Source organism: Hyaena hyaena, unplaced genomic scaffold, assembly GCF_003009895.1.
Source record: "Hyaena hyaena isolate Hyena2069 unplaced genomic scaffold, ASM300989v1 scaffold_1207, whole genome shotgun sequence".
In the NCBI taxonomy this organism is placed as follows: Eukaryota; Metazoa; Chordata; class Mammalia; order Carnivora; family Hyaenidae; genus Hyaena; species Hyaena hyaena.
The window spans coordinates 227,151-250,896 of record NW_024081838.1 but is presented as its reverse complement, the minus strand read 5'-3'; the positions used below and the strand labels follow the sequence as shown (position 1 = coordinate 250,896).

The window sequence follows — 23,746 nt, the reverse complement described above, 5'->3', positions numbered from 1 at the left end:
AGCAGTGACGACAACAGACAAGAATTCCTGTCCTTAGAGAGTTTTACGTGAGAAATCATCACAGGGAGATGAGGATAATGGGATAGATGATTATTTGATTTGGAAACATGGAAGCAAATGATTGGAAAAAAATCAACTGCCTCCATCAACCTGACTTGGTTAATTCCCAAATCCAGGCCCCTTCCTGGCAACTGGCCTGGGTCAGAGGCTCACCTGGAATGCTCACAGGTATGGCTCACAAATGGGAGAGTATAAAATGGTCTAGGTTATAACTCAATGGAAAGTAACTCAGGTGATGTTAATAGCTGCCGTCTGGGAATATAGGGCGGGCATTGCCAGATCTTCACCGGGAACTGAAATCCAGATTTTTATGTGAATCTTCTATTGTTTAAATTCTGACATCTAATTAAAAAATGATTTTATCAAACATTTTATCAAAGCTTTATGGAAACAAAGAAGTTTGGATTATTTGCTACCTTCTAATAAAACTAAACCTAATTCAGTGCCATGCTGTTCTTAATATAAAATAAAAAACTCTATTTAAAAACAAAAATACATTTTAAAGAGGAAAATAAGCAGGACCAAAACTTTCAAAAGAATAAATAATAAAGTTTTTTCTCTTAAAAATTTTTTAACGTTTATTTATTGTTTTTGAAAAAGAGAGAGAGAGAGAGAGAGAGTGAACGCGCAAGGGCAGAGAGAGAGAGGGAGACACAGAATCTGAAGCAGGCTCCAGGCTGTGAGCTGTCAGCACAGAGCCTGACGTGAGTCTCAAACTCACAAACCCCAAGATCATGACCTGAGCTGAAGTTGGATGCCTAACGAACTGAGCTACCCAGGTGTCCCATAATAAAGTTTTTTTCTTAACTAAAGTTAATTTTTTCTAATTGCCTTCTTGATGGCCTGAAATCTGGTTAGTGTTGAGGCGTGTATACATATTCATTCATATATGCATTTTGACCTGTATCTCATTTGTATTTCATATTAAAAAAAAAACCTTGTAATTTTAAACCATTTTACAAGTATGTGCACACATACTGCTGCTCTATTTGATATTAGTTTCAATTTTATTAGTCATTACAAATTTAGAAAATAAAAAGACCCAGTTAAGGTTTTCAAGTTCTTTTCCCTTTTCTTATGACCATGAAACAGTTGTAAAGTTGTCATATTAAAATGTCTAGCTTAACAAATACCCTTGTTTCTAGAAAGTTATTTGGTAACATGTTTTGTCAATTAAAATCATATTAAACATGATAAGAGAATCCAGAATTTTGATCCTCTGGATGGGGAAGACTACTTTTGAAATAGTCTTCTCACTAATATTTTAAGAACCATAAATTTTAAAAATTCACTTCAGATTTTCATAGAGTGAAAGTTTAAATATCCAACTGGTAACGAGGTCAGCTGATAAATAGCTTTTATTCGAGCAACTCTATCCACATATTAAAACTCTGACCAGTAATAAATATATATGCTATTATGGTGTCTAAAAAGTATGCCGGTAATGATGTACTCTGCACACACAGAGAAGCTGAGTCGAGCAAGGATCTCAGGAACTGAACTCAGCCCTTGCAAGTTTAAAAGCAGTAGACTCTTGAGGTAAACTAAAACTAATAGGTTCTAGTAGGTTCTTTCATACCTTAAAACCCACCCCAAATTGTTTAACTTCTATATCACATCCCAGATATGTTAAAGCTCTGCCTCAAATAGCTATAGGATGCAAATAATGCATCTGTTATCTGCATTAAGTTTCCCAATTAGACTCTAGGCTGTGATTCTTTCTAACAATCCCATAATCTTAAATCTGGTATCTCACCTTGCCAGAATATGATGCCTGTATGAAATAAACAAGCTGAAACTAGTGGAGGGTGAAGGATTCACTCTTGGTTGCATTCCAGAGAACTCCTTTTTCCATAGAGAAATGCATTCCATTGACAGCCCCTTATTCTTAAGGTTTTTCCTCTTTCTTACAGGAGGGGGGTGGGTGAGCATAGCAAAGTTTCTTATGCTCTTTTGCCATCATCATCCTGGCTGCACTCTGATTTCATGACCTCTGAGTTAATCCTTCTTTTTTTCCTATTAGCAAGTGTAAGCAGGCCGACTTCAAACGAAATGCAATAGGTCACAAGGTTTAATGGGCACAGAGATAATCATCTAAATTACATTTCTAGATCTGATGGGCTAGACAGACTTAGAGGGTGACTTTACCAGCATATTCACTGTTAATCAGCAAGATTGGTGGGTCTCAGAGTATAGCTGCCTGTGCCTTCCTCTCTGAGGGGCTGGGTCATATTGACTGATTAGCAAAGGCAGCTGCGTTAACTTTAGTCTCCCACAAAATGTGTCGTGTCCCCAAAGGACATGAAAGTCAAATGTGGCCACACCTCAAACACCAGACGCACTCTTTTCATCTCAGTGGAATTATCTGCCCTCTACTTGTAGATCATGGTCCACAGGACAACAGTTGTTGTTGATTTTCATGATCTGTTAACACTTAGGAGTTTTTACACTAAAGAACCTTTTTCTACATTTATTTCCTGTAGCATTTAGAGAAATGTCATAGCCTATTATATCTATATTTTTTACTACATGATTCTTAACTTTACAAGGAAGCAGAAACATGGAATTTGCCTAGAGATAAAAAGAACCAAAATAATTTCACCTCTTAAAATTCAAAGATAAATATCTCCTTGGAATGGACAGAGGGAATATCATCATGAGTTATTTTACAATTACAAGTTGCTCCAATTTGGTTATCTATTTCAGTTCATTATCAAAGAAAACAGTGTTTTTCTCTGTTTCCTCTGATAGAGTACGATATTAGAATATAATGTATTATATTTCAGTTTAACTGAAACTCCCAAAAAGAATGAATGGAATCATTTAAAATCAAGCAATATGCCTAATATAGAGGGGGTTCTCGGTGGCTCAATCAGTTAAGCGTTTAGCTCTTGATTTCGGGTCAGGTCATGATCTCATGGTTTGTGGATCGAGCTTTGCTTTGAGCTCTGCACTGACAGCACGGAGCCTGCTTGGGATTCTCTGTCTCCGCCTCTCTCTGCTCCTCTCTTGCTCATGCTCTCTCTCAAAATAAATAAATTAATTTAAAAAATAAATCAATATTCCTAATATATGAATGAATATAATACAGTATCTTTCATCTGTGTAACACCTTCTAATTTCAAAAAGCTGTTATATCCATTGTCATTTTATTCTTAATAACAACACAGTGAAATAGGTTGGGACAAATATTATTATCTCCATTTTACAGATCATGGCAATTTCCTGAGAAATTAAATTGTGGCATCTCAGTGTCATTGCACAAAAATCCAGGTCTTCTGATGCCACCTTTAATCCCTGTGTGTAATTGAATAACATTTTGAGGGGCACCTGGGTGGCTCAATTGATTGGGCAACAAACTTTGGCTCAGGTCATGATTTCAGAGTTTGTGAATTCGAGCCCCGTGTCGGGCTCTGTGCTGACAGCTCAGAGCCTGGAGCCTGCTTCAGATTTTCTGCCTCCCTCTCTCTCTACTCCTCCTCAGCTCACATTCTGATTCTCACTCTCTCTCTTAAAAATAAACAGTTAAATGATTTTTAAATAAAAAATTTTTTAATTAATTCATTTTTATTTTATTTAATAAAATGAATAACATTTTGAAAAAATGTAGTCTTCTAGTGGAATGCATTAGTGGTTTAAATAAATACTACTCACTCCAGGAGGACCTATTGGCAAGGGCGGTTGGTAAACTGTTTACTCAATGAGCATTCTAAAGTGAAAGAGATACACTCAACTGATTTAGTAAGAAGGATGTTGATTTGTGAAAATAGCTACATACATTAGAGTGTTTCTATAAGCTTGGATGACTCTTCATAGCATAGAGTTTATAAAAGCCACAAATACATGAAATCATAGTTTGGTTTGATTCTAAAGAGACCATGTAGACATTTAACAAACAAATGAAATACAAATGATTTTAGTGAAAGCCAGAATCAAAAGAAATGTTGGACTTTATAAATCCCGATCTTAAAATATTTTAAGACGTTTTCTGAATTGTAAAAATTTTATTTCCTCCCAAACCACATATTATAAAAGGAGAAACAGAAAGAAGAAATAATTTAGAAACCTTAGACTCAGCCGCAGTTAATCATACAAAGGACAGAAGTAGGCAGTGGATGTGTTGTAAATTCTGTGGTGAAGGCTCTCGAGATTGGGTACAGAAGAAAAGAGAAGGAAATCAGTGTCAGAGAATGAATTTCTAAGAAAAGGACTTTTTAATGATGTACAGATTGGTCAATTGATTGCTAAACATACCATCACTCTTTCATGACTGAATAGTAGTAGGAAGAATAGGATATGGTTATTGGAATATACTCACAGTAATGTGTCACCACAGATGAATCTGGTCCATTAATGATCACAGCCTGTATTTTCATTACTGAATAATGTAGAAGTTTCAAATTTTTAAAATTTGACAAAAAGAAGTGTACTTTTGCTTTTAGAAGTTGCTTTAACCAAAACAGACAAAATCAACAGAACAAAATAAGAAAAAACACTGGATCTTCAAATAAAATTTTTATCCAAAATATACTACTTTTTATGATATGTCTTTTATCTGGTATTTGGTAAAGTTTTCCTTTTTGTTTTGTTCCATTTTGTTTTCACAGATTTGAATTATGTTTAACATGGGCAAATAAAACTAAAATACATAATAACTGATGTCATCAAAATAATTATTAATTTTTATTATTTGTTTATTTTTATATAGAGAGAGACAGAACGTGAGCAGATGAGGGGCAAGGAGACAGTCTGAAGCAGGCTCCAGGCTCTGAGCTGTCACCATAGAGCCCAACATGGGGCTCAAACTCAGGAACTGTGTGATCATGATCTGAGCCGAAGTTGGACCCTTACTGACTGATCCAGGTGCCCCTAAAATAATTATTAAAATATTCAGTCTTATATGATACGTTACATGCACAAAACATGAATGCCTCTGACAATATTGGAGAATTCAAGAAAAAAACACAGAAACATCTTTGTTGTTCAGAATCACTTTATAGGAAAGGTTAGGAAATGTTAAGAAAAGGAATAAAAGCATATTTGTGCCATAGAAAATACAGAGTGATCAATATAGAATGGAAAGTTGGAAAGAAAAAGAGAGAGAGAGAGGAAGGAAGGAAGGAAGGAAGGAAGGAAGGAAGGAAGGAAGGAAGGAAGTCAAGCTATGGGAAGCACCATAGAAAGGATTTATTTTGTTTCCTGGAAAACTATCTCCCTGGTGACATTACTGAGAAATTTGTCTTTTCGCACGCAATAGAGTTTTTTGAAAAGTAAAGAAACAAGCTTTCCTATCATGCAAATAAAGACTACAGAACTGTGTTGGAAAGACTGTGCACCTGGACTAGATAATCCTCAAAGAAGGTACTCTTGAGAAAGAAAAGGCATGAACTCAGGGATGGTAACAAGTGATGGTTCTCAAAGCATGGTTTCGGACCAGAAGCCGGGGATTAGCATCACCACGAAACTGGTTAGACATGCAGTTCCCGGCCCACCTCAGGTCCTCCTGAGCCAGCAATGGGCTGGAGCCAGCAACCTGTGCTTTCTCAAGCCTTTCACGACATTTTGATACACACTCAAGTTTGAGAATGACTAGTATAAAGAAAAGTAGTGACAGGAGGAGTGAAAGGAAGTGAAGGTGGCTGAGGGTAGCAAGGGCAGTGAGCCCTGGAAAAACAGGGGAGGGTATCAAAAGCCCCTATGATGCACACAGGCCATCAGTGACACTTAAAGAAACTAAGATCTAGATGGGAGTGAACTAAAGAAGTGTAATAGACTAGACAGGAATTGGATAGCAAGCCGTGGGTCTAATCCTCCAGATCTGCTTTGTCTCACCGCCCCTTAAAACCCTGGGCCATATAGCCAGAAGTAGGGCAGGCCCTGTGTCATCTGGAAGAGAGAGGGATCACAGGGTCTAATCTCCTTCAGATCAGACTTGTAATGTCCTGAACTTTTGCTCCTCAGTATTTATAAAAACACCAACAGTGAAAGTAAGAGTCCAGGATCTAGCAGTAACACAGATTGGGATATCCTTGTAATTTTTCATATATTTAAAGTGTATAGATTAGTAAGGTTTTAAAAGGTCATTTGTGGCTTTGTGGTGCCTGAATTATTTCTTTAATTTTGCCACCAAGTGGTCAATAGGTCTATGTTTTGGACATTTTAAAAGGAAATGTATTGCCTTTGGAGGGGGCTGTTTTAATTTTATCTTTGGAGAGTGATAGGTAGAACACACTATATTGAATTGGTAGCTGTCTTCCTATTATGAAGTTCAATAAAATACAAGATTTGGAGACATTTGTCATTTTTTTTTACCACCTATTACTCAGTGTTTTCTTTTTCTTTTTAATTTTTTTTAGTGTTTAATTCTGAGACAGAGACAGAGTGTGAATGGGGAAGGGGCAGAGAAAGAGGGAAACACAGAATCCGAAACAGGCTCCATGCTCTGAGCTATCAGCACAGAGCCCAATGCTGGGCTTGAGTTCACAGCCTGTGAGATCATGACCTGAGCTGAAGTCGGATGCCCAACCAGCTGAGCCACCCAGGCGCCCCTCAATGTTTTCTTAATTATTGGGAATCTTCTCTATGAGAAGCAGATACTTCTGTTCCATCTATTTGATGAACTGAACATGGACATATGACCTAAATTGGCCAACTGCATGTCCCGCCTCAAGACTTTGATTTTGAAGCAAATGATACAAATAAGAAGGGACAGGTTTGAATTCATTTATTGGAAGGAAGCAGTGGCAGAAACAACAGACTGTAGTGTCTGGAAGAGGGAGAATCTGGAACAGAAAATATGTCCAGTGGCAGCAGAAGGGGGCCAAGAGTGACATCTAGACCAGATGTTTCTCATGGTGTGATACTGTCTGTGGCTTCTTCCATTTCCTTTGATTCCTGTCTATTTTCTGGTGTTTCACTCTTCCCTCAATAGCTCGATTCTGTAAGTTACCAGATATGTTTTGAGTAAGTCCATTTCCTGCTTAGGTTAGCCAGAGTTGATTTCAATTTCTTTCACTCAAGATCCTTGACTAATGGATGGAAGGTTGTAGGAAGATGAGTCGGGGGAAGAAATAATGAATCTGACATTAAAGATGCTGAATGTGACAGACAATTATCTAAGTAAAAGTACTTCATATATAATTAGAGAAGTGGATAGAATCCATGAAGAGGATTGAGACTGGAAGTAGGCATTTCACAGCCATCTTAGATTTAAAGTCCTAGGGCCTGGAAGAAGTATTCACAGAAGAAGATGAGCCCTATTTGGAATCTGTTCTTTGCTTCCTAGCACCCATCTTTCCGGGAAAGACAATTTCTAATTTTTTGCGGTGATTGATTCTTGTCCATACTTAGCTATGAGCTTTGGGAGATTGACCACTTACCAGTTCTAGAGATAGATTGGCTTCATTCAATCAAAAGTAAATAATTGGCACAGAATCTGATCAGAGATGAGATTTGTGCAGATTTTTCAAGAACTCTTAGGAATGTGATCTGAGGATATAAAGTCTAGTGTGGCTATAGCCAGGTGTAGGTATGGAAGAGGACCCACACTCCCCAAAGGCTCCCAGGTGGAGTCTAAGAGAGAAGCAACAACTAGAATGCACAGCAGTGAGATGGAGAGGAAACAGAGGACATCATTTAAGTACTGAATCAAACTCCAACTAAAGCAAAAAAAAAAAAAAAAAAAAAAAAAAAAAAAAAAAAAAAGTCTCAATTTTTCAGTTGCATCAGCAAGCAAATCCCCTTTATTTTAAAATCTACATCAAATTGGGTTTTTAACATGAGTAACATAAATTGTTCTAACCATTTGACCTTTCTCCTCAGCTGTCATCCTTCCCATCCCCCTCACTGATTAAGTTTATCATTTATAATATGACTGAATTGAGTTACATCAGAGTACACACAAACTAATGGCCTGTGAGGTGAATCTGATCACAGAATTTTTATTTCTTTGTTTGGCCGACAGAGGATAGATTCCTTTTTAAAAATTATTACCAGTATCTAAGAGTTCGGAGGTCTTCCATTAAAATCCATTTATTTGATTGCTTTTGGAGACTCAGAAGATCTGACAATGCCGAGCCAGAATTCCAAAAAGGCAACAATCATCTTGAGCTGCACAGTTGCTCCTCTCTTTTAACAAGGCATATGCTTTCCATCTGCCACAGTCCATACCCCTTCCTATTGCCTCACTTTGGGCTTAATTCTATCAGATAGTTTACCCACCTCTGGAAGGATTTGTGTTTGCAACACAAATAAATGGTCAGTGAGGTCTGTCCCAGGTCTCTGAAATTATTTCATTTAAGTAAAAAGCAAACAAAGAAATGCAAACAAAATGCAGTGAAACTTCTAATCTTGGAAAAAGAACTAACACACACCTGGAATCCTAATCATACTCTGTATATTAGGCTTTCAAGAATTTATTGGGGGGCAGAACATGACTTGATTATGAAAATACCCAAAGCTCTGATAACAGGCATTTTACTTTATGTTGAAGCAGGTTTCCTCATTTATCATCTGGGGTAAAAACAACTTAGTAGTTTAAGAGCAGCTTATTGCATAAGAATTAATACTATGAGCTTTAAAGCCAGATAGATATGAATTTAAGTGTCAGGTCTGTCCCTTGTTTGCTGTGATGATAGTGCCTATTGCATATGGTTAGCATGTATATTAAATGATAAGATGGACCAGGAACAGTACATGGCATATGGACATTTATTATGATAGACTGCTCTAAGACATGAGCTTATTCCAATCATGTATAATAGCTTTGATTGAAGAGTCTCATCTGTAAGTGATAAATAAGTAGTAATTTTATTTTTTCCATTAACTACTACTATTACACTCCATTGACTGAACTACCCTTTTTCTTAATGGACCTGACTCCCTTAATGATATTAAAAATGATATAAAGATATCATTATACTTTAGTCATTGTCAGTTATAAAAAGTCTCATTTTCATTACAAAGACATGGGTTTATTCACTAAAAGTTTAATTTCATATTGGATCCAAAGCTTCTCTCAGGAAAGTGATTTGTAGCCTCTACAGTTTATGATGTGTACAAAGTGTGATAGACTTAATTCTAAGACAGCTCGTCCAATGCCCAGCCTCTGGTGTATACACATATACCTCTAGTTATTCAAACACCACTCTAGGGAAACCTGGATGGCTCAGTCTGTTAAGCATCCAACTTCAGTTCAGGTTATGGTCTCACAGTTCATAAATTCAAGTCCTACATCGGGCTCTCTGCTGACTGCTCCGAGTCCGGAGCCTGCTTCAGACTCTGTCTCTCCCTCTCTCTGTGCCCCTCCCCCACTTACACTCTGTCTTTCTGTCTCTCAAAAATAAGTAAACATTAAAAATAAATTTAAAAAATTTAAACAAACACTACTCTAAGTGTTGCTATGGAGGGATTTTGCCGATGTTATTAAGGCCCAAAATCAGTTGACCTTAAATTAGGGAGATTCAATGAAGGTTTAGGAAAGACAGAGAGACAAAACTTGAGAGTGATTCAAGGTGTGGGAGATTTTTCCATTGCTGGCTCAGGAGGCAGAAGGAACTACACAGCATGGAATACGTGCAGCCTCTGGGAGCAGAGAGCATCCCTTGGTTGACCCCTAGCAAGGAAATGGGAACTTCAGTCCTATGGCCACAAGGAACTGGATTCTATGACAGTCTGAATGAGTTTGGAAACCCATGCTTCCCCAGAGCCCCACAGAGAAATTCAGCCTGACCAACACCTTGATTTCAGCTTTGAGCTCCTGTGCAGAAAACCCAGTCATACTCTCCCTGGCATTCTGAGCTACCAATCTACGAACTAGCTAATGGATATTGTTTTAAACTGCTAAATCTGTGCTAATTCATTACAGAGCAACAGAAACCTAATTATTGGAAGGTTGGAGGTAGTGTATGGGCTCTACTCTCTCATGGTCTCCCTAAACTCACTCCTCTTGATTTGTAGTAGGACAAAGGAGAGGGGAGAAGAGATCTCCTTTTTGGTGGTCATCACTGTTGATCTAGCTCATTGTTTACCCTTCATGTAGATGGGGTCTCCTCAAATAAGCCCTGATGATGAAGCTGTCTGGAGCCCTGAGAGTCTCAGCTACCTTTTCCAGTGGATCCTGACATACTTAGAGCCTCAGGGACTTTTTTTTAATTTTTTTTTTACCCCATGCTTGGTCCCTAATAGGCCTTATGAACCTAGTTTCTTTGACCTTCTATAGCTTGGATTCTGGATACTATGGTCTGGGACAGATATACTTTTAGTCCTAAGGTATATACTTCTATTCTTTTAGGTATAGATATACCTCTAGGTCTTGCCCCTTGTTAGCCTGGTGAACCTCACCAATGGCAGCATCTTAGAGAGCTTTTCTCCCTCTCTGGCAGTACAAGGCCATTCTATAAGCCCTGCAAACTAAGCAGACATCCAACCAGGTAATCAAGCATCTTTCTCTCCTTCTTGACATCATGTCCAAATGCCACAGGTGATTATCTCAGAGAAGAGAAACTGGGGGCTCCCCTTCCTTCACCCCTTGGGAGCAGAGGGGAGGAGGTAGCCTTTCCTCACAAGGAATACAAGCTCCATAGTCAGCTTTTCTCTCATTGCCCTCATACCTCTCTTGCTGCTGAGCATGTGAAAGTCTGGGTCTAACAAGGAGGCTTTCCTTCTACTAAAACATGAACAATTTAGAAACTTAATTATTTGGTAAAATTCATGGTCAGTAATAATGCATCATTATACAATCATGCTACAAATGTCACAATGCATTTTAACATTTTTGAAAGAGTCTTATTCATATGATCTAGAGCATAATAGCTTTAAAAATAGAACATATATTTAATTTTTATCTAGCTTGGAAGTGTCATTTAATTTTGTAAATATTAATTAATAACCTTCTATGCATTGTGCTAAGAGAAGTGACCAAAGATCTACGTTTTGGCCTGGAGAATTCTGTGTGTGTGTGTGTGTGTGTGTGTGTGTGTGTGTGTGTGTGNGTGTGTGTGAGAGAGAGAGAGAGAGAGAGAGAGAGAGAGATGGGGGTGGGTGACAAAGAGGTAGCAGAGAGACAGAGAGTGAGCTCCAGGACATATATAGTGTCATAATAAAGATACCCACAATGATTTCAGTATCTTGAAAAATACTCTGCTAATGGTTAGAAGAATCCACTCTATTTAAAATAGGATTTGGGGCACCTGGGTGGCTTAGTTGGTTGAGAGTCACATTCTTGATTTTGCCTCAGGTCATGATCCCAGGATCGTGGGATTGAGCCCTTCGTTGGGCTCCATGCTGAGAGTGGAGCCTGCTTAAGAGTCACTTTCTCTCTCACACACACACGCACACATACATTCTCTCTCTCTCTCTCTCTCTTTGCCCCTTCCTCACCCTCTCAAAATAAATAAATAAATAAATACATACATACATAAATAAATACATAAATAAATAATGGGATTTGAATGCAATTGTGAGTACTTCTGGTAAAAAATAAAAATAGGAAGTAGTTTCATTTAAAATTATATATTCAGCTGAACATTTTAAGATTTAAACATGGATGTTACTTCAGATGTTTTCTTGGCCTAATGAATCCATGTACTTCGTTTTTGAAAAAGCAAAATACAACAAAGCAAAAAGTTAGTAAACAAACACAAACTTGTGATCAAGTCAGAGGCCTCTCTAATCTACCAAGAGGTGGGATCTCACTGACAACATATCACTCTCTACCCTTGGATCCTCGGGGCAGTTTTGAAAGATCTGACTTTTATAAATTAGAAAGATGAATCACAGCAATGTCTTTTCCTCTATTTTGAAGGTGAAATTTAAACTTTGTAGCATTTGTTATTATACCCAATAAAAAGTGAAATCTTTATTCTGTGGGTCTGCAAAAGCAACTTTTGAAGTAGGATGTATCTATCAACATACTTATTAGAGGCATTTTTTCCCCCTCCAGTTTTGGAGAGTCTGAAAACCAGAGCCAGTATGGTTTAGATATTCATAATTGTTTACACATGTTTCAATAACAAAATATATATGGGGGGTTGGTGCTTTACTTTTAGGATTTGGGACAGCTGGAAATTATTATTATTATGGTGAAAAGTGTTCTTACTGGATAATGGTGTTAAAAAGAATATAATCTTTCAGATCCTTCCTCTTAACATGGAACACGTATTATTTTATTAAGTTGAGTTAAATATGGATTGGCTATTGTCCGGTCAGCTACACATGAAGGTGTCTAAGGAAATAGATTCTCAGAAAAAGCATCAAATAAAAATGACCATGGTTTATTATTATTGATACTATTATTGTTATACAGAGAAACCTTAGTACTCCTCCTAAGGGCTAGATAGTTAATATTCCACATATTGCAGTGACAGATTCTAATTAAATATTTAAGAAATGAGACGCTGTTTACAATCATGATACAACATATCAAATACCTTGGAGATGTGTAAAAATTCTTTTGGTATTTGCTTATCCAGAAAAAAAAGAGTGATTAGTAAGGGAATCTGTGGCTCCCAGAACCCACAGTGTTTCTCATAAGGAGCCAGACTTCATTAAGAGCCAAGAGGAAACCAGGTTCAAAGGAAATTCATCTAATATTTGCACTCTAGTTATGAAAGGGGTGAGAGGCTGTTCATCAGCAGCATGTGGCCAGTTGGCACGGAGGGCTGTGGGCCAGGCCGAGGGGTTAGCGTGATCACAGATGGACTTAGCATGGGAAAGAGGATGCCAGAGAGTCCTAGGTGGTGCATGCTATTTTGGGGGCTTTGCATGAATCATTTTTTTCATTCTGTGCCAGCATCGACATAGACAAATGTATATGTTGACTGGCTATTGAGAATTTGCAGATCACCAACGTAACTCCCATATTTGGGGACATCACTCATAAAGGATTTTTTAAAATAATGATTTATAACTACCTCTAAATATAGTACATTTTTTATCACGAAATTTTACTTATAGCTTTTATATTTTGTTATATGAAGGGGATGCTACTAAGATTTAACAAAGAAGGGTCTGGAATAAAAGAGTACATACTCTGAAGAAGAAACAGGGATCTCTTTTTAGTCAAGCAGAGTGGTCAGCAAATTGGCAATTGATGGTTCACTTAATACATTTAGAAAGAGCAATTTTGCATTGGAGACTTAAGGATATGGAGCTGGCTCAAGAACTCAGGAAACACGTCTCGGTCTGGATTCTAACAGTCCTTTTACATGAGGTACCACTACCAACTGCCAGGAGGTTTGATAACCAGCCCGAAGGTTCTCATCCTTACCCTGCCACTCACTGGCAGTGAACCTTGGTAAACTACTAAGGATGGATATTGGCAAGATATCAAAGTTTATTCTGATGCAGAATGAGGGGTTGGGTATCAAAGGTCTCCCCAACTCTGAAGTTTAGTGCGACATTGGAATACAAGATTCACAAATGACCTTAAAATGAATATCCCTGCTGTGCACAGAGCTGTTGGACAACTGCTCCTCCAGGGAAGTGCCCAGCTACCCATATCTTCTACTAATGTCTTCCCCATCAATGGCCTGGGCCACTGGAGCCCTTCATCCACACAGAATCATGGTAGGGCTTCCCAGCATAACTGTCCCTTTCCTCAGGACCCTTCTCACTGTGTTAAATATCATATGTCAGGAGAGCTGTTGGAGGTCCCCTGTAGCCTAACCTCACTTGTAAATTTTCTTCTAAAGAAAAAAAACTGACGAGTTCTAAACAACAACCTACAAATTAACTTTAGAGGCCAAAGTCTTTTGGAAACCATACACTTATTTCAGCAATCTAGTTTTGGAGTGGAATACAGTGGCTAAGAGCCGAGCTTATAAATAGCAAAACCCATCGCCTGTATCTTTGCTACCAGGAACCAGGCTGCCTGGATCCCAAAACGGGCTCTGCTACTTGTAAACTGTGTGACTGTGGGCATTCCTGCATCTGTGAAATCCCTGGGTGTTATCAAAGTATCTGTCTTGTCAGTGTTTTACTTTGCGTTGATAACCGAGTTCATGGACGTAAAGCAATTAGAATAGGACCTGGCACACAGTAAGGCCTAAAAAAATGTTAGATACTATGCAACTTAAATATTCTCAAAAGTGACAAATCTCTAATGTGAGAAGATGTATTAGCATTTGTGAAATACCCAAAAGTCATTTGGAGCAAACTCTGATTTTAAACAAGTCGGGGAGAGTTTGGCAGTTTGGGTTGAAATTGTGATGTGAATTTACACAACGGGACATAGTTTCTCATTTAGAGCATTATCAGGTGTGAATACAATTTTTGTCATTTGAAGTGATGGCTTTCAAAAGTGATAGTGCTTTTTAAAAAAGAGATTAGGCATACTAAAAAATTAAATTACATTACACTTACACCTTCTGTCTGATGGCATTTAGGTATCGTACTTCTTTGTCCTTTGCTGCCCATTTATAAAAATAGCACAAGGAACCCGTTAAAATAACCCACCAGATAATATCTGTGAAGGATGTCCCAGCGTTTGGCAAAGAAATACTCCTCTTTTTGTTAAATAACTCTTTAATTCTCAGTCTCTCTATGTGATCGCTAATATGATGACATACAAAATTAGTTGTGCCGCTATCAAAATTAAAACATGTTCAGGACAAATTTTACATTTAATTCTGAAAGTTTCATTTTATTACATTTACCATAAAATTTATTGTGTAATTTAGCACAGGTGGTTGTTCTACAAAGCTCTTCATGTTTTTATATCTTATTAAATCTAAACTTAAATATAAGCAATTTAAAAGTCTCTAATTCAGTTTACTAGACCTCAGTTTTTTAAAAAAGCCAATTTTAAACTTTGCTCTTATACCAACCTGAAGACGTTTTGTCTATTTATATTTTGCAAACTTGTAGATTGAGCTCTGTCTATAGCGCAGGCACTATTCCAAATTCTACTATATTAACTCCGTTTTCCTTAAAAACCACTCTATGGGATCAGTAGTATTATATCCCTACCTGACGGATGAGAAACTGGCCCAAGTTCTCCAACACGTTAATGGTGAGCTGTGGCTCAAATTCAGACAGCATGAATAATTTTGATCCAAGTATTTAAGAGGGGTTATTCCACTTTAAAGAAAAATTTTCCCTTCTTTGGTGTTCCTTAAAGCTTTGAAATCTGGGTCTTTTAACTTTATCAGTAATTTCACTTTAAAATAACCTATGAGGTCTGGAAAAATCATTCTCAAGCATTCGGGTCAGGGGAGGGGGTGGGTGGACGAGGTCAAAGCCCAGGAATGTCAGTGACAGTCTGCCCCACATTGCCGAAGAATGAGATCCTAAAGAGATTGGGGGGGGGGGGGCGGTGAGGACACTGGGGTGGAGAGACCTGGTCTGCTTTGAAGAATGAGGTCATGTTTAATGTTTTAAACTCATTAGTCCTGCCTAAAAAAAGGATGTGGATGAAAAAGAAAAAAGAAAAAGACAAATTAGCATCATTTTCCAAAGAAGTTAATATGTCAGGCAGTAGAGTGCCCTAATTCTGCCTTCAGGGAACATATGTCAAACCAACTTGTGGTTCTGCAATTGGTGAAACCATCTGTAAGGAATACCCCATCCCTCATTCCTGTTCCTATAGCACACACCTATTGAAGGAAATGTTACAGTTGGTCAGATGCATGTGGAAATTTTGTTTGCATTACCTAATTAAGCCATTGGGCCAACCTTTCTTTGAACAAAAAACAATTTGTTATAGCTTGATGAGAGAAAGCACATCAATGGTTTTGACTAATGAGGACAGTTTAAGAGTCCAAATGACATATTCTTAATTTTTCCCGTGTTTCCAGGACCACAATTATCTACAACTTATAACCACTTTCTGTGGGAAGAAAACAATGGCTAGGTAGCTCCTCACAGATGTTTATTTCCAAGACAATATTTGATCTGGTGGCATTTTGCTTTGAGAACCATAATAACTGCTGCATCTCTGAATGAGTAGAGATCCTTGAAAAACCACACAGAATTCCAAGGTGGTGTATTGTTATACAGATATTAATTTTTATCACCAAAACAAAAAATGAAATGATATATATAAACAGTTAAAAGAGTTTCTAGGACAAGGTAGGTGCTCAATAAACTGAAGTATAATCATGTATATTTATGCATGAAACTATCCTTATTCTGCCTCTTGTGGCTAGTGATATTTGGCATTGGATTGTGAGCTACTAGGATAAGAATATTTTTACTAGGAAAAGAATTATAATTTTTTTCATAAGTTGTAAATTTTATACAGCATCATGTATGATTGTTTGGACAAGTGGTCAAAACTCTCATCAGATACTCACAAGGGTACCCTGCTTCCTCCAAAAGGTGAAATAAAGACCACAGGCCCAGGTAAATCATTTATTTCAACTTGTCTTTTTTCTTCTCTTTCCCTTCCCATCCCGTCCCGTCCCGTCCCGTCCCTTCCCTTCCCTTCCCTTCCCTTCCCTTCCCTTTCTTTTCTTTTGAAAAAGAGAGAGATAGAGAAAGAGAGGCAGAGGAAGAGGGAGAAAGAGAATCTCAAGCAGGATCCATGCCTAGTGTGGAGCCCAATGCTGGGCTCCATCCCATGATATGACCCTGAGATCATGACCTAAGCCAAAATCAAGAGTCAGATGTTTAGCCAACTGAGTCACCCAGGTGCCCCTAAGTTGTCTCATACAGAGCCAAGCTCTGTTGTTTGATGGGGTCAAAAAAGTGTTTTGTTTTTTTTTTAAACATAAGTCATGTTCTAGGCTTGGTCTGGTAGGGAGAGGAGAGCTTATTAAATGCCTAATCCATCACCCAAGCTCTCTCCCCTCTCTTGCCACCATCCTCACTATCCTGCTGTGTACCTTTGCTAGAGTTAGTCTGGACCTGAAAAATGAGGAAGAAATAGAGAAACAGAGATAAAAACTTGAGGGTCCCTTTGGAGGAATGAAAGCCCAAAAAGAAGTGGGTTATTAGGAATCGGAGTTATCAAAAAAGAAACTGCATTTATCTGCTTCCTTTTTAGCTACAGCTTCCTTCAAAGTTTCAAATGTCACATTTGAAATCTGGTTACTCTAACAGAATATTTTATTTAAAGACCTGCCAGGGCTCTTTTCTGTTTCCTTGTGAAGTCTAGAAAGCAGAAGTCTAATTCGTTAACGTCAAACAAAAATGAGTGTACGTATACAGCAGGAGATTGTACTCAGAGAAACTTCTGGATGCTGAAGCCAAGAAGATCCCATTCTCTTCCACACTGTATTGGTGCGGCTGCACTAATGGTAGTACAAGTTTGTTTCTTCTTGTAAAGGAAGCAGATGTGACTTGGAGAAACATGGAGAACAGATGTGCTCAGCAAAAGTTTTTATTTAAATGGTAATTTATCTGACCATAAGTTACATTAACTCATGAGGTGAGTGTTTAACATAGCTCTTTTTCACCAACTCAGAAAGATAATTTATATAAGCACTCAAACAGATCATGAACTTAAGAACACAGCCCTTTCCATCTTCACTTGCTTTTTAAGAAAGCTGAATGCTAAATAAAAACTCCCAAGCCTAGGATGTATGTGAATGCTTACTGGTCCCTGAGAGGTTTATTGCAATCAAAATGTCTGGGTGTGTGAACTGCTCATGGAAATATTTCACTCCCCTTGCTGCTACATGGACTCTTGAAGAATGCTGGTAAAGGTGTGCTTGGTCCCTGAACACAGAACTTAAAACACCTGCAAAGGGCTAAGTTTAAGTCAAGAGCATTTGACAAGACTTGAAAGAATGCCTACAGCCTGGGTCACTGATAAAGCTATGGATGTCTCTGCTGTACATCCTTTAGAGTGAAGCAGGAGAATGGGGCCATCTTCTCCATTACGCATAACGGGAACCACTCCTACAGCACAAAGTACTAATTTTAGGAGCCCAAGGAAAGATTTTAATTTCCTTTCTAATTAGAAGAGAAAAACAACTCTTCGAAGTGTGTATGTATGTATGCATGTGAGTATATGCATATATATACATATATAAATACATATATATTCATCTTCATACCAACACAGTTGAAAAATATAATTTTAAGTATTTTTTTTCATGAAAGAAGGGGTCCACAAAGGCAAAGGTGCCTAGGACTCATGAACGTCTAGAATGCAACCGTGTGGGTCAGCTCAGGTCACTCATTCTCCTTTCTGCTTCCCAACCAGTTTTCCTGTTCTGATTCCATTTAAAATCCTAGCATCCTCACTATTATTGGCTCCTACTTCTTTTGCTGTTCTCTATCTTTCTTCTTCTTCTTCTCCTTCTCTATATACCTGTAGGTAAGTCCTAGAGGTGCATCTGAACAAAAAGAGGTTTCATGATGATGATAGTTATGACCATGATGAAGATGCTAATTCAATACTGACAAGGAATTAATAGTGCACAAGGCTTGTGATAAAAATTTGCATTTATTATCTAGCTGAATACTTTGAACTATTCTATAAGATACGTTCCATTACTAGTTTTATTCTTAAAAATAAGGAAACTGAGGTTTAGAGAACTTATATGCCTTTCATTAGGAGATAGAGCAAATTAGGCTAGTTAGAAGCAGAGATGGGACTGAAACCCAGGCTTCCCTCATAACAATTATGTGCATGAGTCTTTAACTTATGATTTTTTTTAAGTAGGCTCCATGCTCAACACAGGGCTTGAACTCATGACCCTGAAATCAAGAGTCACTTGCTCTACTAGCTGAGCCAGCCAGGTGCTCCTATGTCTTGAAACCACTAGGTTAGGAAAATGGCCTGACATAATCTGCTAAGATGCAAAATTTGCTCTAATAAAATAATTTCAACAGAGAAAATGGACCTTCATCCTGTTCACAGGGCAAGAGAAAATACTGACATTTACAGTGAAGACATTATCTTCTACATGTGTGAGTACTAAATGCAGTATTTATTCACAGATTCAGGAACCTATTAATTCTTACTCATTAAAGGCAGAGAGCTACAAATACCATAACAAATCACTGAAGGTGGAAACTGACCCTTGAAGGGCCTGTTCTTAATACCTTTGAGATATATCACCAAAATAGAAAACCCTTAAAATTAAATATTAATATATAAATTAATAGAAATATATAAATTTATAAATTAATATCAAAATATAAAGTAGTCTAAGACTTAATTTTCTCTTGGAAAGGAGTGGGATGAAGTAGATAATAAAAATCACCCATAAAATCTTATCTGTGTGAAGATTAAATAAGAGTATGAAAGTAAGGTCCTTTCACACCGATGAATATATCATTGAAGTATTATCAAACTGTCAGCTCCACAAAACATTCTTCTCACTATGATAAAGTTTATGTGGACAAACTTTTTTTTTAAGTTTTGAAAAAATACACTGTGGATGTTTTTAATGGAAACAATAAAGTAGGGAGTTGTGTCAAATAGTAAAAAATGATTAACTGTTAATTGCTCTAATGTGTAATCAAGCATAATATATATATTTTAAAAAGCCTGTGCATTGGAAAACATTTTAACAGTTAGTAGTAATAATAGTAGTTTGACCGATTCCATTATATAAAATATGAGACCTGATTTAAATATTGGGACCAATAAAGATAGCCAGATATTAGGATATATATGGTGTCCGGTAAAATATTAGATGTTAGCTCTAAAACTTTTCCAATAGATACACTATGGAAGGGAAAGTGCTGATTCCATAAGATTTATCATCAAATTGGACATTATGAAGACCTCAAAATTATGCATCATAAAAATTATCATTGTACATGACCATGCAAACAAATTTTAGCTAACTAAATTTTAACAGGTTAAATTCTGGCTGAATGAGTGCTGCTAGTGTATCTCCTACACTACATGACATATTTGTAAGAACAAAGAACTTAGCAGAAAAATTATTAAATAGTTGCTAGCAGGGAGCCTCTTACTACAACACAGGCTCTATTGAAAAATGGAATCACATTTTTCTGGTGTATTGCGGTAGGCAAGGTAACTAAAAATCACTAAAATGAATATATTATAGGCATTACAACTTTGGAAATAAACAAAGGCATTTTAAGTAGTCATTTATATTCTCTATTCTTTCATTATGAGTATTTCCTAAAATATTAGACAATTATCACATGAGCTGTTTTGTAACCTTTGTGTTGAGAAAAAGTATATTTCCAAATGCTGCAACTGGAGTCATTTACACATCATTTAATAGCTCAGCATCTAGATCATTAATTAATTTTTTCAATAAGGCAGCAAATGTCAGTTTTAAATCTATAGCTAAATACTAGGCAAATCCTTTTCAAAAGCTGAAATTTTTCCTTACTTGGTATTTTCCCTTTATTAATTGTAATTTATTTTGAAATGAAAGCTGTTTCTAACAAATGGATCCCTGAAATGTAGTCTCCTACGCTTTTGCTCTATGACCTTCCTGTAGATTTTATTTATGGCTGTATTCTGGCACAACACTTTGGGGGCAAAATGTATATGAGACCATAGATCATTTATACAAATCAATTTCTATGGATGCTGTATTGTTATCCATGTCAAAAATTTTTGATTTGGAAAGAGATATTAAAAGAAATATTTCCCCATATGTGTTTTAATTTCCTTAGAACATAAATATATTTTATTAATTCCAAAGCATGACATATTCCAGCCATAATAACAGTTTATTACTTTCTAAATCCTTCTTCCTAACAGCAAAACATTATGCTATTTATGGGTAAATCAAAATGAAATCACAGTCTAGGTATGTTATATGACTTTTTTATGTTTCATTAAGAATCATGTTTTCTATAATTGAATGCATATTTCTGATTATAATTACATTAGACAGAAAAGACGGCAAATTAATGAGAAGAATAAAGAGCTGTCATAGTAGTACTGACTACAGAAATGATTAAAAATACAAGGATGAAAAATAGATAAGTGTGATTCTTCAATATTCATCGTTGAAGGGTTACCTCTAACCTATCCATACTTTGAGTAAATTCATTGAGTAAATCTTATTACTGGATTTATAAGTGGAAAGTAGAAAAGTGGGCCTGTTATTGCTATATATCAGTGATTTTCAACTGGGGTCAATTTTGCCCCCCAGGGGACATTTGGCAATGTCTGGAAACATTTTTGGTTGTCACAGCTTGGAGAGGGTATGCTTCTGAAATGTACTGGATAGAAGACAGGGACGCCACTAAGCATTCTACAGTGCTCAAGATAGATCCCCAAAACAAAAAGTTAGCCAGCTCCGATATTGATAATGCTGATGTTGAAAAACTTCAGTCCAAATCTAATTATTTTCTATCAGTTGTGTAAATCAGCCATTTCTCCTTCACTGGTAATAAGTAAACTATGAGTTAACTCTATGGCAACCATATACAAATTCCAACTGGCAATATAATTATAAATGGGCACTTAATGCAAGTAGTTAATTATGGCCAAGTAGGTATTTAACAGTATTTGATCATATAAATGATCTAAAATGTCTATTAACAAATTAGGTTATCTTATTATTCACCAAAATGTCAAAGCAATTTATTTTTTAATTGACTGGTATGCTTTATATTTACTTTGTCTTCAGAATTAGTCTTTTGGTGAAAAGCTAAAACAAATAGCTGATATCTAGAAGGTGAGAGTGTGTTAGAAGGAGAAATTAGGAGGCTTGATTACACAAAAGTTGGATACTCTTTTTTGGCTATTTTTAAGGTAGGTTACCTTTAATGTTTGTTTAAAATTTAATAATGGCATCCATTAGGACAAAGATCTAATTTGAAATATAAAGAAGAAGTATAATTTTTCCACTTAACCAACAAATAAAATATGATTAAAGTTAAGTTCACTTCCTTTCATTTGTTACCTATATGTTTTAGGAATTCAAATACAATGGTCTACCATTAATATGCAATAGTTTGGACACTAGAATTCAACATAAGAATATAGAAAAGGCACTATGGTTCTTGAGAAAAAAAAAGAACAATGTAGAAGAACAAAAGTTCATGAGTCTCATAATGTACATTTGTTTATCTATTAATTTGAAAACTCTAGAATAGCTGAGAATTAATAGGAGTTCAGAAATTATATCCCTTACTCTTTGTGTTCTGAACATCATCATGGAATCAGCTTGCAGTGGAAGCTAAAGACTGTAATGAGATTAAGCATAAAGGAGACATAGGGGAAAGGTCTCTGGATTAGAACTATCATTGGAGCCTAGGGGGAGAAAATCCTACCTCTGCTATTGACTTGTCCAAGTTCCTGAGGGCACACGTGCCTCATTAAGTGTCTAAATCAATCCTTATTATTCATCCACTGTCTCTTCAGTCATTTGACAGTTTGTGAAAGGAAGGCTAAAAAAATACTAGTGTTTATTAGACACTTTTCTATGTTATAAAATATAGTACTGCTATGGGACCACACATAAACTTTAAATTAAAACCTTCTGGAAAGGATTGTTATAAATGACTGAAATACTTTTCTGCAATCATCTGTAGGATACATCCCACAAGAATTTTCTAATATTTTTCTTCATGTCATCGTAACAAATTCCTAATATAATCCATTGTCTAAGGTAACTGCATGGTAATTAAGTTATTTTTGATGAATATAATATTTGAGAAGAGAGGCATGTCTTCAAAGATAATACATACTTCCCCAGTATTGTTTTTCTCTTATTGAGGTGTACCTTATATTCAGGATACATAATTTATGTATAGCAAGATGCACTTATATATACTTTATATACAATAAATTGCACAAGTATTAAGTTCATAGTTAAGTTTTTTATATATTTAGATACCACCTGGTTATATATGTGACCACCATCTAGATTTGGAAGCATGTTTGGGGATGAGTGATCAGGCCAAATGAGCAGAAGCATAAAATACACTCTGACAAAGAATGGGTAGACGGGGAGAGAATGCTTATCTGGCCACTACGTTTAAGAAACATGGTGTTCGTCCTACCCACTGAGTCTCGGTCAGCTGCTTCTTTCCTTTATTAATCCTCTGTGCTTCAATGATCCCAACGGGCTGTCAGTCATTGAGACATGACATATTTGCAATTAGACTTCCTAAGTGAATTAGGAGATACGATAAGAGTATCAATTACTACTTCTCCGGAAGGACCTACATTGAGGGTATATGATGTGAGGAAATGTGGTAGGTTATACCTAGAATCCTAACAAAAGGAAGAAACAGAGGAAAGAACCACCAAAATAGGCAAAGTCTCTGGATAACAGTTACCTTCCAAGATCAACAGGGGTACAAAATGGTATGTGTTGCTCACAAGAGAAACTACAGCCTTTAGGAATGATTAAGATACAATAAGTGCAGGAAAAATATATATACCAAGCAAATTTAATTTCATTCATCTGGTATTCTTTCCATAAAACAGCTTCACAATTTTTCCTCTAATTCTTTAAAATAAACTCCACTGAATCTAGTTTAAAGTTTCAGAGTAGATGCAGGTACAAATCCAAGAAACACAGCACAATTTAAAATGGAAATGTAAAATTAATTCATAACTAAGTGTGAGAACTCAGACTTTTTTTTCCAATATTAACCACAGTGAGTCAACCGCACACCGTACGTGTAGGGACTAGCCACCACACTAAAAAGAAAACCACTCACAACACGGTATCTTACATACCTGGCTGGGGCCCTTTCTCCTTTGAAATGAGACCAGTTTGGATTAGAAAGCATACATTTTTTCCTAACAATTTTCACTTGGAAGTTTGCACCTGGGTTAGCAGAT

The 23,746-nt window shown here is 36.7% G+C and overlaps 1 protein-coding gene across 1 annotated transcript in view; it reads right to left on the bottom strand.

Annotated features, from left to right (window-relative positions):
• Positions 1-23,746, bottom strand: part of CPED1 (cadherin like and PC-esterase domain containing 1) — a 282,813-nt gene that overhangs the window by 106,985 nt on the left and 152,082 nt on the right. The gene's annotated exons all lie outside the window — the stretch shown is intronic.